General features: G+C 45.6%; 1 long non-coding RNA gene across 2 annotated transcripts; it reads right to left on the reverse strand.

Moving 5' to 3' along the window:
* Positions 1–526: 526 nt before the first annotated feature.
* LOC143478159 (uncharacterized) lies at positions 527–11,915 on the reverse strand. 2 transcript variants are annotated; one of them, XR_013121704.1, is made up of 3 exons: positions 11,826–11,915; positions 1,003–1,169; positions 527–665 (listed from the first exon to the last, which is right to left on the reverse strand). It is a non-coding gene; the product is annotated as an uncharacterized LOC143478159 (long non-coding RNA). The 2 variants fall into 2 exon arrangements; XR_013121705.1 differs by lacking the exon at positions 11,826–11,915 and adding an exon at positions 11,035–11,114.
* Positions 11,916–13,479: the final 1,564 nt, after the last annotated feature.

A 13,479-nucleotide genomic window follows, 5' to 3' on the forward strand; every position in this document is an offset into this window, starting at 1 on the left:
TATTTTTTAATGACTTTTCCTAAAGGGACCCCATCATTAGAAAAATGTATAATTTGTTTTTGTTTCCATGTGAGCTGTATATCACTAGGGTCCAAAAATGGTCTTATGGGTCATTTTTGACCCGTGCATTTAAATGCCCGAAAAAAGTTCAAAGGCCATACACTAACTCTCTCTCATACACACACACACACACACACACACACACACACACACACACACACACAAATCAAACAAACTGGATTGATGTATGAATTGAACTTGCATTTGACCTGCACCTGCACTCTTGATCTGCAGCTAACTCCACATATCACACAAGCTCCCAAACAAAACAAAAAACAAACATAATAATAATAGATATAATAATCTCAGACATAATTAAAACAAATTCAAAACTGAGTATATAAAGAGACCCTGAATAAAAGCACCCATAGTTGCTTCCTTGCTGAAGCCATGAATAGATGTTTCAGTGTCCAAAAGGTCCTGGATGAGATATTTTCAGGAACTCTGGAGGAAGAAGAGGATGAAGATGTATCTGAAGAGGAAGATGGGGAGGAATTATGATGCATCTTCAGATGAAGAAGAAGAAATCCCTCTTCAGTTTTGAAGAATGATTTCCAGTTTGACGAGCCAGTTTTGCCCCCGGAAGATGGACTGTAAGACAAAAGCTGTGTGCTGCACATGTGAGAAATACATTCACACATACTGTCCTACATGAGCTAAATAGAGTTGATGTTGAAAATTGTTCACAAAATCAAGTAACATTTTGTTGTTTTGTTAGTGTTATGAGAGAAGTATTTTTATAATTCACTTACTATAAAATATAAAAGAATAAACAGTTGGCAAAAAAGTTTCAGATTGTTGACTGTTTATTCCCTTTCAATATAATAAATTCAGATGTAATTACTTATATTAAAGCAATAATAAACCTCTACTGTGTAAAAGAAAAGCACAGGCACACTGACATCAGACCCCCTCTCTGCGGCTGACACCTCGCGCTCTTACCCGGCTCTCTGGAGAAGTACAAACAGAATTCTTCGGACTGGAGCATGATGATGAGAAGAGACCCGCATCCCAGCAGCACGGCGGAGAAGAGCAGGTTCTCGACCACCGCTGTGACCGCCATCCACCAGAGCCACGAGAATGCAGTGGAAAGCGATGGAGCCATTGTCCTTGGAAACATATCAACGGTTACAGATGCAGAGAGTCGCCTAATCTGGGTGACTAACCCTTATAAACCTCCTATGTAGGGAGCTATTGTTTATCTATTTAAATACACCTAGTGCAGAAAACAGGTCGTGAGTGTGTTTAATAATATTCTTTATTATTTAAGAAAACTGCTGGTTTATAATGTTACTCGTGTCGTTAACGGGGCTCTTTGTTTCACTTTACAAAACAACTCATAAACAAAAACAGCTGAGCTCCGAACGCGTGCTGCTGCTCAACTCCGCCCATTTACCCACCCATTGTCCCGCCCATGCATGACCCCATTGGATTGATTGATTAATTGATTGATTGATTGATTCATCAGAGACAATACGCAACAAGTACATTAACCGGAGAGATGCATTGTGCCAGGTTATAGCAATAAGCTAATTTGCACCTTAAGTCCCTGGACAGGTTGATGTTTAACCAGAGTAACAGATTTTGTACAATGGATGGTAGAAACTGTTAAACACAAATACGGGCATACAACATATCAGATTAATCTCTCAATTACACCATTCATAAAACTTATAAAACTTACAAAATTCCGCCAGTTATCACAAAACAATAACTTGTTTGCATACACACACCTGTACATTATCACACTTTCCCAGACAAACCAAACCAAACCAAACTTGCTTAGACAAAAGCCATTTCTTTGTCAGATGTGCGAATATTGGGAAACTTATACATGTTATGATCTCATTTGGCAAAGTATTCCAATGGCTCATGGCAACAACTGAGAACGCAGATTTAGCAAAGGAGGTCCTATATTTTGGGATGCTGCACTCTCCTCTAGAGGTTGCTCTTGTGACTCGAGTTGTTTTTTCTGAGCTCAATGTTATAAACCTTCTTAGAGGAGGCGCAACTACTCCATAGATGACTTTAAAAAGTAGACAAATATTTGCATAGATTATTAAATTGTCAAAATTAAGAAAATTGTATTTAAATATGACATTGGTGATATTGTCTATATTTCTTATCGTGATTTTTATTGCACTTTTAAAAATTGATTCCAAAGGCGACCAACTTGTCACACAGTATTGAAGACGTGAGAGAATCATAGAATTTAAGTACATATGTGTGACGCGGGCGGCGGCAAACGGACGAGACACGGAATCCGCTGGTTCAGACATGGTCACGTTTATTTCTGACGCAGGTATTGCGCAATAGCGCACGAGCAACACGAAACAAGCATACACAACATGCAGACTTAGACAATGACGAGCACAAGACACTGCGCGAACGCACATTAAATAGACAGACCACATCAACCCCACGTGATGACGAGACGAGCCACAGGTGAGACGAATAATTACAAGACACACCCGCACCCACGGAGATACACTGACGCAGACGATTAGACGCAGACAACGTTAACACACGCCCCAAAGGAAGGGTTCGGGGACCGTAACGTGACAGACGCCCCCACCAAGGGCACTACCCGTCCCGGGGTGCCAACAGGACATGCCCCGAACCCACGTCGATGGGCGGATCCGAAGCGCCCAGTCCTGCGTCTGGGAGATGACCGCCCTCGGTGGAGAGTCCGCCACGAACGGCCTAGAACAGGGGTGCCCACAGTTTTCAGCTTGCGAGGGGGGGGGGGTGGCGACCGTAATTTGTTGAGGGGGGGGGGGGGGGGGTGGCGAACGTAATTTGTTGAGTGGATTGCAGATTGGCTACCGTGAATGTCAATCAAAATACAACCGTCAGTGCAGATGTGCGATTCATCTACTACTATTTTATGTGACGCGATCTACGCACATTCCTTCGCGATCGACCGACACTTCCTTCGCGATCGACCGGTCGATCGCGATCGACGTAATGAGCACCCCTGGCCTAGAACACCCTCCCTGGGAAGACGGGGGAAAACACGTTAGACACATTCAATGGGACGTTTACAAACACACAAACAGGAACATTAACACACAGAGGCACGAAAGGGAAAAGGAGATTAGGTAGACATACGGGAATACATACGAACACAGGGACAGACACACATGCAACAGGCGCCAGGCTACGCGCCAGTAGGAGGGCGATCAGGGGAGAGAGACCGGGAGCTGCTGGTGCTGCAGGCGCTGCGGTGGGCGGTCCTCCTCCTGCCCTTGCTGCAAACCCTCCACCGGGCGCAGCGCAGCTGGTGGACGCGCCAGGTGCAGCGCGGCTGGACTCTCCTCCCGGCTGACCATATGGCACGCCCCACTCGCCTCGCGACCGCCCTCTGGAGTCGGTAGTGTGAGCGTTTTCCTCCGTCTCCATCGCCTCACTGCCCTGGCTCCAGCTCATGGGCTGCTCTGGGCTGCCACCCCGGGAGTAGTCCATCTCCTCTCCTCCGGAGCGCTCGGAGGATGGGCTCACTTCTGGAGTCCACCTCCCCGTCACAGTTCCAGCCAATAGCTCCGAGGGGGGAGGGCTCTCTTCCTCCTCAGTGTAGGAGCCCTCCGAAGGAGGGTACTCCTCCTCCTCCTCCTCACCGTAGTTTACGGTGGAGGCTTCACACACCGAGGGAGGGTAGTCTTCCTCATCTTCCTCCTCCCCACTGTAGTAGTCAGCGGGAGCAGAGCAGACGGAGGGAGGATAGTCTTCCTCCTCTTCCTCTTCGTCCTCCTCCCCGTAATCCACCGTAGGTGTGGAACAGACAGAGGGAGCTGGGTCTTCCTCCTCCTCGTTCTCCTCTTCCTTCTCGCCTTCCCCGTAATCCGCTGTGGGAGCGGAACAGACAGAGGGAGCTGAGTCTTCTTCCCCCTCTTCCTCCTCCGATCCCTCATCCCCGAACCGAGTCTTGGCGGTAGAGCAGAGCTCAAGGACGCCTAACCTGATTGGAGAGAGGTCTCGGGAAGGAGAAGGGTGTCTCTCCCGCCACATCTGCTCTGCGGTGTCGCGGAAGTATTCCGCTAATTCTGCAGAAGAGGCCTCCCGAGCCCGAAGCAGCATGATGCTGCATAACGGGTCCTGCTCCATCAGTTCGGGAGTTATGGTGACCGCGCGGCGTTGGGCAGGAGTAGAGGCATGGTGGCGCCGGCTAGGTCTCTGACTCCTCTTGGGCTGGGTGGCGTATCCTGGCATCTTTGGGTGTCTCTGGTCGGCTCGTGGTTCAGACATGGTCACGTTTATTTCTGACGCAGGTATTGCGCAATAGCGCACGAGCAACACGAAACAAGCATACACAACATGCAGACTTAGACAATGACGAGCACAAGACACTGCGCGAACGCACATTAAATAGACAGACCACATCAACCCCACGTGATGACGAGACGAGCCACAGGTGAGACGAATAATTACAAGACACACCCGCACCCACGGAGATACACTGACGCAGACGATTAGACACAGACAACGTTAACACACGCCCCAAAGGAAGGGTTCGGGGACCGTAACGTGACAGACGCCCCCACCAAGGGCACTACCCGTCCCGGGGTGCCAACAGGACATGCCCCGAACCCACGTCGATGGGCGGATCCGAAGCGCCCAGTCCTGCGTCTGGGAGATGACCGCCCTCGGTGGAGAGTCCGCCACGAACGGCCTAGAACAGGGGTGCCCACAGTTTTCAGCTTGCGAGGGGGGGGGGGTGGCGACCGTAATTTGTTGAGGGGGGGGGGGGGGGTGGCGAACGTAATTTGTTGAGTGGATTGCAGATTGGCTACCGTGAATGTCAATCAAAATACAACCGTCAGTGCAGATGTGCGATTCATCTACTACTATTTTATGTGACGCGATCTACGCACATTCCTTCGCGATCGACCGACACTTCCTTCGCGATCGACCGGTCGATCGCGATCGACGTAATGAGCACCCCTGGCCTAGAACACCCTCCCTGGGAAGACGGGGGAAAACACGTTAGACACATTCAATGGGACGTTTACAAACACACAAACAGGAACATTAACACACAGAGGCACGAAAGGGAAAAGGAGATTAGGTAGACATACGGGAATACATACGAACACAGGGACAGACACACATGCAACAGGCGCCAGGCTACGCGCCAGTAGGAGGGCGATCAGGGGAGAGAGACCGGGAGCTGCTGGTGCTGCAGGCGCTGCGGTGGGCGGTCCTCCTCCTGCCCTTGCTGCAAACCCTCCACCGGGCGCAGCGCAGCTGGTGGACGCGCCAGGTGCAGCGCGGCTGGACTCTCCTCCCGGCTGACCATATGGCACGCCCCACTCGCCTCGCGACCGCCCTCTGGAGTCGGTAGTGTGAGCGTTTTCCTCCGTCTCCATCGCCTCACTGCCCTGGCTCCAGCTCATGGGCTGCTCTGGGCTGCCACCCCGGGAGTAGTCCATCTCCTCTCCTCCGGAGCGCTCGGAGGATGGGCTCACTTCTGGAGTCCACCTCCCCGTCACAGTTCCAGCCAATAGCTCCGAGGGGGGAGGGCTCTCTTCCTCCTCAGTGTAGGAGCCCTCCGAAGGAGGGTACTCCTCCTCCTCCTCCTCACCGTAGTTTACGGTGGAGGCTTCACACACCGAGGGAGGGTAGTCTTCCTCATCTTCCTCCTCCCCACTGTAGTAGTCAGCGGGAGCAGAGCAGACGGAGGGAGGATAGTCTTCCTCCTCTTCCTCTTCGTCCTCCTCCCCGTAATCCACCGTAGGTGTGGAACAGACAGAGGGAGCTGGGTCTTCCTCCTCCTCGTTCTCCTCTTCCTTCTCGCCTTCCCCGTAATCCGCTGTGGGAGCGGAACAGACAGAGGGAGCTGAGTCTTCTTCCCCCTCTTCCTCCTCCGATCCCTCATCCCCGAACCGAGTCTTGGCGGTAGAGCAGAGCTCAAGGACGCCTAACCTGATTGGAGAGAGGTCTCGGGAAGGAGAAGGGTGTCTCTCCCGCCACATCTGCTCTGCGGTGTCGCGGAAGTATTCCGCTAATTCTGCAGAAGAGGCCTCCCGAGCCCGAAGCAGCATGATGCTGCATAACGGGTCCTGCTCCATCAGTTCGGGAGTTATGGTGACCGCGCGGCGTTGGGCAGGAGTAGAGGCATGGTGGCGCCGGCTAGGTCTCTGACTCCTCTTGGGCTGGGTGGCGTATCCTGGCATCTTTGGGTGTCTCTGGTCGGCTCGTCGTTCTGTGACGCGGGCGGCGGCAGACGGATGAGACACGGAATCCGCTGGTTCAGACATGGTCACGTTTATTTCTGACACAGGTATTGCGCAATAGCGCACGAGCAACACGAAACAAGCATACACAATGTGCAGACTTAGACAACGATGAGCACAAGACACTGCGCGAACGCACATTAAATAGACAGACCACATCAACCCCACGTGATGACGAGACGAGCCACAGGTGAGACGAATAATTACAAGACACACCCGCACCCACGGAGATACACTGACGCAGACGATTAGACGCAGACAACGTTAACACACGCCCCAAAGGAAGGGTTCGGGGACTGTAACGTGACAATATGTGATGCCTCAGTAGAGAGAGATCCTCGAATATACCTAAAATTTGCCAAGTTAAATTTCAAAGACTTGCAGTTTTTTACATGATTTTTAGTTAAAGTTGAGTCAAGAGTAACACCTAAGTAAAACTTAAGATTAAAGAATTAAAGAATGTAAAGAATTTACATTCTTTAATTTTTTTTCAGTTGAATCATGGGATAGGACAGTGTGCTGCACACATACTTAAAAATGGCTGCCGATGCAGTACGTCATCCGGGTACGTTTCGCGTACTGGTTTAATGCATACTGTGTATTCGGACGTACTAGGTTGCTCGCGTACTGCTGTACGCCGTAAAATGCACCCCCTTGTAACTCAGTCTCAGTTGATGGTAGGTCAAATTCACTTTATAATGATATAGTTGAGACCAAATCATGTTGATTCTAGGAGTTTCATGCATGTAGGACCAGTGTAGCCAATATTAGGGGAGGGGTGCATTTTACGGCAGGTAGCCTGTTGTAAAAAGCACCCCATTATAGCTCTCACTTTTTGTTTGAATGTTGTTGATTCTAGCTCAAAATCATTGTAGCCATATAGACACAACCAACCAGCTTTACAGATGCAACACCATATTATAATGTATATGCATGTCAGTTAGAAAATACAGAATAAAATTTTTATAATTATATCTCAGTATTAAATATAACAGGATGCACTGCTGTCAGGCCTCGTCGTCAGTACATGGTTTTTCTAACAGACTGAAACAAGCACAGCACTCACATACAACACAGTATGTGTCGAACACAGGACATAACTATCCATGCCTTCATTGCAGCTGTTGTTGATGCTATCAATCAATCAAAACATTACTTCGTAAACTCTTTAATATGCCAACGTTTTGTAAAAGCATTTAACATTTAATTTATCACTGCCTTTTGGTAATCACATCGCTGAAACCATCGTTTTTGTACAATATGCAAAACTACATTTTCCCGTGTAATCGTAGTATAAAACAACATTGAGCTCTTTTCTGTAAATCAGCGATTTCCATCAACATTAACTGAAAAGTAAGATATGTTTCTCTCGCTATTTTTAGCGATATCGAAGCAGATTGTATCCGTTTTCGAAAGCAGACCGTACTGTGCGCGTTCACGAGAAGGGGATGCATTTCACGGCGGGGGTGCTGAATTCGGCACAACACCTGTTTCCCAAAAGCCTTCATAACCCACGTCGTACTTAGACTCGTTCGTAAATCTACGAGTGATCTGACCCTGTCGTAACTCGCTAAGTTGTTCTTAACCTGAAGTTCACGCGCAGTTCTGTTTGGAAAACGATAGAAGCCACTGATTATCCATTTAAAACGCTCGGAACTACGCACGCTTGTGTGTACAAACACGAATCCATGAACAGTTAAGGCCCATTTATGCTCAACGTTAAATACGCATACGTATACGGACGGGGCCTTTTGTCCGTTCTCTGCGTTCATTTCGTGCGTATTTGTGCACGATTTCTGAAAGCTTATGAATGCGTACTGTACGGAGCAATACCACTGGCAGCCGTGGGGGCAGTATAGGACGCTTCTATATGATGTGCGGGGCTACCCAATAGTATACGGCGCGAGACTGGGAGACTCTCTCACTACCCGGCGAAGCAAGTTATCGAATGCTCTGACGGACATTCGAAAATACTGGAAATGACGTTCGTCATCAATCTCTCTCATCGGTAAAACAAGTGAATAAAACAAGTGAATAAAATTCTCCGTCCAAAAGTCGCATAGTATTTAATGGCCTCACAGACCACCGCCGTCTTGTTTGCCTTCTTTTTCGTTTTCGAAGCAGGTACAACACTAAAAGCTCCTCCACCGCCGCCATGCTTGATACTCTGAACTGCCCCCTGCTGGATGTATTGCTTAACAACCATTTCAACGGAGTTGACGCGTGGAAGTATGTGGGCAGTGCCGTTTATATCGCTTGAAACGCACGTATACGTTTACGTACGTAAAGGGAGTATAAATGAGGCTTTAAATGTACTTTTGAACGCGTAATTGCGTCACATAAATTAGATCCAACGTCCTTAGTTCAATACTGCGCATAAATATACATACTAAATTGAAATTATTGTTTTCACGAAATACAACATACTATTTATTAATATACACATATAAACAGTGTTGGGAACGTTACTTTAAAAAAGTAATTAGTTATAGTTACTCACTACTTGTTCAAAAAAGTAACTGAGTTAGTAACTGAACTACTCTATAATAAAAGTAACTCGTTACCAGGGAAAGTAACTATTTGCGTTACAGTTAAAAAAAAAAGTTATGAGCCAGTGAATAAGGATTTTTTTGAAAAAGCAGTTTTCACAGTCAGTTGAAATAAGTAGATCAGAAAGGTGTTTAACTTTTGATATTTATTGCACATCAACAGACCAGTGCAGGATAAAATCCTTTAAAATCCTTTAAAAAAAAAGCAAAAGTAAACTGTTACACTATATAAACACTGGCTCTGATTGGCTAACATAACGCTGCCTTAGCCAATCGCTTACTGACTTGTTAAGTTAAACAGGTACACCGAGAACCTATCGAGATCTGTTACTCCTCACTAGCCTGGGCAGCGGTCAGCTCGTATTACTGTTAGTATATCAGTATATAGTAACGCACCGCTTTTAATTACCAGTAACGTCAACGGCGTTGTAACGACAGGAAAAGAAATTAATTATATTATCCCGTTACTGACAAAATGACGCCGTTACCTAACGCCGTTATTTTTAACGGCGTTATTCGCAACACTGCATATAAATGGCATAAATGCAGACGCTCTTTTTCTATCTGCAGCCTTTGGCTTTCAATAGAAATTAACTTCTCGCTACATCTACATTCATTGTAAAGAGCATGTGAATGCCTTTCAATATGTTGTACAGAGGAAGGGCCAGAAGATGGGACGGGACTGTTTGAGGGAAAAGAAGGTTGCACAGGGGATGCAGGTTGAGGTGAGGTAGTCAGGAACTCATTTGAGGCTACATCTATCCCCCCAGTGATGCCTTGGGTTGCAGTTGGGCCCAGTATTCCCAGAGCTTTTTCCTGGTGTGAGGGCTGTTGTAGATGATTGACCTCCACCAGTCTTTGCCCTCTCTTTACTAAGTTCCACTCCCTTTCTTTTTGCATGACTTTTTTGCGTATGTCCATTGCAGATCTCTTGTATGCACTGCAGGCACTTATTTTCTGGGCAATTTCTTCCCATTTCTGGTTTTCTTCTTTATTTGTTGAGCTTCCCTGAGCTTTGGAGAATAGTATGCTCTTGTTTTCTTCAATTTCTTCCAGCATTTGTGTTAGTTCGTCCTGAGAAATATTTGTTTTGCGTGGTCGGTTTGCCATGCTTGCTGCTTGATTGCTTCTAAAGGTTATTAGAATAGGTTAACTAACTGCCTATTTAGGTAGGCTTGTCATGCGATGGACAGCAATTACAAATGAACTTTTTTTTACATACATGTTGTGTAAATACATTTTTGTTGTTTGATTTTATGATTATTCGTTACATAACGACACTTTTGTGGCTTAATAATATAGAAACGTATGTAAATCGGTGGTTCAGTTTTCGACTGGCAAACCCTGTTCTGTGCAAACGCGGGGGAGGAGTCAAGTAAGTGCTACTTAAGGACTCTTAAACCAGGCTTTAGCGACTCAGCGCGTGCGCCCGTAACCCCCTTCCCCCCCTACCTGAAACTGGTCTGAACTGGACACGGTGTTCATCAGCGCGTGTTCATCTGAACTGGCTCATGCAGTGGCGTGCACACATAGACATCAGATGGCGCTAAAGCACCACCAACTCTGCCCTTTATAAACGAAAGTGCCTTTTTGAAACTTAGTTTTTTTATTAATAATAATAATAATAATAATAATTATTATTATTATTATTATTATTATTATTATTATTATTATTATTATTATTATCATTTTACTGAGGTCGGTTTGAAATGATCTTTTGAAAACCTGAGCGATTAAAAACAATGCCCTGAAATGAGCCACCACCTCGCACACACCCGACCTCTCTCTTCCTTTGTCCTTTCCCTCTCAGCAAGCGGAAGGAAGCGTACTTCGAAGTAGAAGATAGGCTTCGAAGAAGAGTTTTCCCGTCCCCACCAGCCAGGTTACATACACGTCAAGTAAAATCGTACCGTTTGCCCTCTAAGCCCAACGTGAAATCATTTTGTTGTGCAGTAAAATGTCTCATACAGCACCAAACTACTAAGCATTTTTAGCCGACTGGTCACCTGATAAACTAGTCGCTCTAGCCCAAATCAATGATAGATAACGTGAGGACGACCACATACAAATAATTAAGGTAGAGTTTGCAAATCTGTGTGTTAAGCTGAACGTTTTCTGTTGTATAGGTTTTGTCAGGCAACATAAAATAACACATTCATTTGTGAAAGAAGAAACGGGAAGTTCCCCATTACCTGTGGAAAAATGCGCATCTGCGTTTGTGTAATGACAACACACTCAGTAGCCTATAACTCCTTCTCCTACTTTTTAGTCTTTTTACTGTCTTAATTGTAGGTCTATATTGATTTACTAACTGCAAAATATATGCAACAAGGCCTGCAGACAATGGAGGGTAAACAGAAGTGAACTGAAGGTCTTAACAATGACTGTTAATATTGGATATGGATTTTATCAGTTGGCGGTGTGACTTTTTTCCATTGAAAACTCACGTTTAGAGAATGATACAAATAAAAGTCAAATTTCATTCAAAATGGGCTTGTAATTTTTTAAATAATGAAGTGTTCCAAAAAAAGGTATTTCACGAAAACAAGTGTGCACTTGAACAAGTGAGTTGTAAGGAGTCTGTACATTCTCGCGTGCGCACGCTCGCGCCAAGACGCACTTATATTCTGACAACTAAGTTGCGCTACTGGATTTATATGAAAATACGATATAAATATCTCCAGTGTTTCTTTCGTAGAAATGGCAATATTCGCGTGATATGAGAGACATCAGCTAAACGCTATTTTACGTTGGGCTTAATTTTTTGGGGTGAACATTATTCCTTCTTGAACCATATGTTTACTAGTACATCATCTTATATAATTAAATACAGTACAACAGCCCCCCCTCCACACACGTTTTGTGTCGGTATAATACAAAAATGAATTTGTTTAACGTGATGTCATCGTTCATAACAAGCGACACGGTCCCTTAAGATGCGAACTTACAGTAGAGCATCCCCTATAATAAAGAAAACACTCACCTACTTGTTCTTGCTTATTCTTGTTTCACTAAAAACGAGGCTTCTTGTTTCCACCCGACCGCTCGCGGGCTGTAGAAGTGGCAGAATGTTCTGATGTTTAATATTTGCTTTCTTTGTAGCAATATATTTTCGAACATTCTTTTAAATTACTCACTTTGCTCCATCAACAAGCCAACTTCACCATTGGCTGCCTCCTGAGCTCGAGACGAACGTAAACCAATCGGCATCGACTACTCATGAATATTAATAAGACATCACATTTCGTCCCTTGTTTTTATCATAAAGTGGGCAGCCCTAGCCCGGCACCCAATTGGGGTTAGGTGCCTTGCTCAAGGGCACCTCAATCATGGCCTCAGGTCTGGGAATCGAACCCACAGCAAAACTCAATGAAATACCTGCAAAAGCACATACTTCACTCAAAAAAGCAAATATTTAGGTCAGTCAATTTGTCAGTGCCATCAGAATATCTAGTCTGTGTGTCATCACCTATAATCAAGACAGTGCAGACTGTATATTCTGATGGAAACTAGCTAAGCTTTTGATTTCAAGAACACTGCACACATGGTATATCAAATACATGTTACACACATACAAACTTACATGGAACACAAAGTTACACATGACTTTGTGGGAGACTGATAGCAAGAAATTGGACTGGAATTAAATTTGTACAGCAATATTGTTTGACTGTATTGCTCACACTGCAATTTGTTGACAAAAACTGCAAAATTACAAACTTACTCTACACATTCACAACATCCTGAGCACATACAGCCTCCTCTTGTTGTGTGAAAATGGAACCTCTGCTACCACTATGAGCTAGTCTTGATATCCTATATAAGAATGGTATAAGAAGAATAACCAAAAATTGAAAAACGTCAGAATGTATGTCAATGTGCAGCACTACAGCAGAGAGCACATTTCTGAATTACATACGTTTTCTCTATGAAATGTTTGAACGATTGAAGACACAGTTGCTCTTTCAATATTCAGCTGCACCCAGTGACCAGCTTCAGCCATTGTAAGACCATGACTTGCATGTAAAACAATTGTTGCCCTTATTTCACTGTTTTGTCCCCTCAGCCTTACACCACACAGTCTTACCCCTCTACACCACACAGTCTTACCCCTCTACACCACACAGTCTTACCCCTCTACACCACACAGTCTTACCCCTCTACACCACACATTCTTACCCCTCTACACCAGTCTTACCTCTCTACACCACACAGTCTTACCCCTCTACATCACAGTCTTACCCCTCTACACCACACATTATTACCCCGCTACACCAGTCTTACCCCTCTACACCACAGTCTTACCCCTCTACACCACACATTCTTACCCCTCTACACCAGTCTTACCTCTCTACACCACAGTCTTACCCCTCTACATCAGTCTTACCCCTCTACACCACACATTATTACCCCTCTACACTACAGTCTTACCCCTCTACACCACACAGTCTTACCTCTCTACACCACACATTCTTAGCCTTCTACACCACACATTCTTACCCCTCTACACCACACATTCTTACCCCTCTACACCACACATTCTTACCCCTCCCCACCACACAGTCTTACCCCTCTACACCACACATTCTTACCCCTCTACACCAGTCTTACCTCTCTACACCACACATTCTTACCCC

This window comes from Brachyhypopomus gauderio, chromosome 16 (assembly GCF_052324685.1).
Source record: "Brachyhypopomus gauderio isolate BG-103 chromosome 16, BGAUD_0.2, whole genome shotgun sequence".
In the NCBI taxonomy this organism is placed as follows: domain Eukaryota; kingdom Metazoa; phylum Chordata; class Actinopteri; order Gymnotiformes; family Hypopomidae; genus Brachyhypopomus; species Brachyhypopomus gauderio.